Here is a 4,112-nt window from a genome sequence, read left to right on the forward strand (position 1 = left end):
TTGGCATTCCTCTGACATGTGTGCTGCCTGCTTTAACAAAGACTGTTTGTGCTGATGTGTGCTTGCTGGTTTGTAGACCAGTCCCACCTATAAAATGTCTCTTTTCATGCTCCCACCTAGACTTAAGAAAAATACCCTGCAAGCGTCAGCACACAATCACACGCACTTGAAGTTCAGCTGAACTTTGTCTTCCATTTGAGACCAGGAACACGGTCTCACGGGCTTCCTCTCCCCAACACACCAGATTCTTTTGGTTAATGATCAGTCTGGATTTAAACAAAATACAATTTGTTTTTAGAGATATTTGAAACTAAAATAGGAAGTCTTGTTATTGGTTTATTGGTCTATAACTGGGTTCTTTCCTGCAGAGAGATGTTTTCAACAATTTGGTGTGAAACACACACAGCAACACCCTTTCTAGGGATGGGGTGTTGGTGCCCTCTTGAGGAAGAAGGAACAAGGCAGGGGAAAAAGAAAGTCTAAGGAAGAAGCCGTTGGAAATGAGGAAAGGAATATTTAAGTAGCTCTGGGCAGCCAACAAGTCCCATTTATCTCAAAGGAGGGTTTGGGTCTGCCTAAGCCGTGGACAACAAGTTCTCTGCATTTTTTTCCCCAGCACAAACTCCCATATCTTGATATTTATAAGTGAGCCTGCTTTTCTCCTCCTTTTTATTTACAGTGTGTTTTCCAAGGTAATGCCATTTTGATGAGGCCATGCCTCCCTTGCTCTTTCTGTAGCTCATAGTCAAAAATGCTCTTTAATTATTAAACCCACACTGTCACTTTGACAGGACAGCTGCCAACGGATCCCTTCTAGCTCTACTTGAGGATCACAAACCTCCAAACGTACTAGCTATTGTCCCTCCTTCTCCGATGCAGACTCTGGCTTAATTAATCTAACTATGCCCCTTCAGTCATCTTCCCCTTTCCTTTTATCTTCAGTTCTGCCAAGCTCCTCAGCCTTTTCCTTACAATTCTTGGAACTCAGCCCAACTTTCTGCCTAATTCGGATTCCAGGAATGTGGGCTTTAAGAATCTTTTTATACAGGACAAGTAATCTGTTTAGCTGGCATCTCTACCCATAACCCCTAAAAATAGGAAATCCTTTTAAGAGTTTCCTTGAAAGAAAATGGACTCATGAACAATCTCAGAAAATGGAACAGACTTTCAGAGCATTTTACCTGTTTCATTCCAATAAAGTAGAGGCCACACGTTCTCTGGGGTTCCAATCTAATATTGCAGGATGAAGCTTGCCTCTACCTGGACCCTTAGCACAAATGCAGACTTAGAGCCACCGGACTGTACTACTCACCCTGAATTTATTACCTTGGGACTGGGCAAGATAAAGATGAACGCCTGCTGGCTTCCAAGGGCCAGTATGTTTTGGTAGATCAGAGAACTGGTTTTAACACTATGCTAAGAGTTCTACCTCCTTCCTCTGCCATTGTCTAATTCCATCTCAGTCAAGTTACTGAAGCTTTCTCGACCTCATCCTGTCATCTGTAAAATAGGATGGTCTGAATGCCTTCCTGCGCTGGAAGAACCTGGATCAGTCCTGTGGACAACAGGCCACGGCTACTTTTTGGCTATTTGCCGTGTGACCATTATTCCTACATCTTTGAACATACTGAATTTACAAAACTGTCTTGAGAAAAACAGAGCTTAAACCACTCCATTTTCACAAAATAATACATTAAGTAAAATAGAAGGTGGCTGGCTGGCTCAGTCGGAAGAGCATGCAACTGTTGATCTAGAAGTTGTAAGTTCAAGCCCCACGTTGGGTATAGATATTACTGAAAAATAAAATCTTTGCGGAGGGAGTTTACTATTTTTATTGAGAAAAAAAGAAAATCTTTAAAAAAGTGAAAAACTTCAGCTTTGTTTCAAATTGTCACAAGGCAACTTTTGCATCCTGGCTCCTGTGTAACAACCTCTCCCTCAGTGCCCGGAGTTAGAAGCTGAGGCTCACTCCATCAGCGTCAGTCTTCTTACGTGTCAGAGGGAAGCAGGTCACCTTGAGGAAGAGAAACAGACTGTCAAAGCCTTGGTGCTTCTTCATAGACCAACATTTTTTCCTGATCTACTTGCAAGAGAATGGGTGTTTGGTCGGGGAGGAGGCAGGGACAGACTTATACCTCCATTCAGAGTTTTGAAATCCCTTCATCACTTAAGGGGAGAGATCTCAGCATAAGAAAGCTGAAAAACCAGGTCCAGTAGTATCTGATTATTATGTAATATAATCTTTTTTTAAGTCAGAAGTAAAGGGAGTTTGTTTGGGGGGAGAAAAACCTTCTGACTCTGTTATCGATCTCAAAATTCTGAACCTCCTGTTCACCGTTATATGAAAAGAACTTCCTTATCAGTTTGGGACCGGAAAAGCACGTGTCCCTTTTTCTGACCCCAAATTCCCCTGAAACATCCCTCACAGAGTAGCTCTGGGGATTCAACAGGATAATGGATGTGAAGGGCTCAGCCCTGGGACTGGGACAGAGAGATAGACCTCCATCACTATTCCTGGTGGTCATTTCATCTTTGGCTCCTTTGCAAATGTCTCAGTGAGTGAAACAAAGGACTGAGCTTAGCCTGAGCTGACTTCCTGGGCCCCACGTGCACAAGGAGGTGTCTGTCCCAGGAAGGGCCCTGCAGATGCTGCAGCGACAGAATGTTTGTCCCTTTAAGTCTGGACAAGGTTAGACGAGGGCAGAAATGTTTCCCCCTGTTCTCATCATGTCAAATCCACCTCTGTCCTGGTAGGACCTGTCTCAGCGCAGGAATTCTTTGAGGACTTGGCCATTTCCTACAGCCATGCTCTCTATGCTTGTCCTTATTCTATGTAACATTAGGCCCTTCTTCACAAGGCCAGAAGGAACACCTTTTTAAAGGTACCAGGATGTCCTTTCCCAGCACTCTGCAAACACCTGGAGCACCATACCTGGTAATTGTAATGTACAAATTGATTATTTTGTTAATGCAATTCAGGTTTCTTAGAGAAGAGAGTTCCTGTGAATAAGATTTTTTTTTTCCCTTTTGAATAAGGCAAATTTTTCCAGAAGTCTACATGGGTCTGCTTAAATCTTACAGAGGCTGAGAATGGTTGGGTTTGAAAACAGCATAAAGCTTATTTCTCTCATATTGTGTTTTGAGAATGTATCTTTGTCCATTGGGCTTATTGCTTGAAACGTTAGAAAAGACGGATTTTAGCTGATAACAAGAAACATCCAATTTCACTATGCTTGACCCCTCCCATCTCAGTACGTATTAGTCTTCTGCAGATCTGATTCATTTTGTGGGTGAATATAACAACGTTTCAAAACCGTAGAGACCATGAAAAGGCTACTTGGGGATAGTTTTGCTCTATATCAGTGATACTTGAGGCAGGTAGCCAGGAGGAGCAGGACAACCATCTTCAAGAATAAGCCCCAGGGTCTAACTGTTCCATGTGTTTCTCATAAAACCCACAAAGGCAACAAGGTTTTCTTTTGCCTCAAGTGGCTCATCACCTTACGTAAGCATCCTTGAGATTTAAAATACAATCAAGTGTAACTGAAATTTTAACTTATGCAACATGTGTGTGAATAAGGATGTGACAAGGGTGGGGCATGGTTTGGTTTGGTTTGGTTTGGTTTTGTCTAGAGGATCTAGCATTATTCTTTAATCATATCTCTGCTTCTAATATGTTAAAGCCAAAGATCCAATGTCTCAATTCATCCTATAGAGTTGTCCACACGTACTCAGTTACTTTACAGTTCCTATCATGTGGTCTCCTCATCACTTAAAAAATGAGTAATTCCATGTATCCCATTCTGCAGAAATGTTTTTCAAGATAAGCCTGTGCTTCTTAATGCTGGATAGCCAGAAAATAAAATTGGCTAACTAGAATCCTTTAGATACCATCAATTACAGAGATTAACCAAAGCTAGAGAATCCTATTTTAATATTTTTAAACTGAGTTCCAAATAGATTGTTCAGTCTTCAGCTCCAGACTCCAAAATATGAAATGAATATGAAAACATTTTAACTTTCATGTTTTAATGATAAGAATGTGTTGGCATTAATATTTGAACATTTCAGCGTACCTAGTTCTGAAGCTATGTCATGGCAGGCTCAGAATC

The sequence above is a fragment of the Callorhinus ursinus genome, unplaced genomic scaffold, assembly GCF_003265705.2.
Source record: "Callorhinus ursinus isolate GAN/ISIS: 27379988/994484 unplaced genomic scaffold, GSC_fseal_2.0 scaffold2, whole genome shotgun sequence".
NCBI lineage: Eukaryota > Metazoa > Chordata > Mammalia > Carnivora > Otariidae > Callorhinus > Callorhinus ursinus.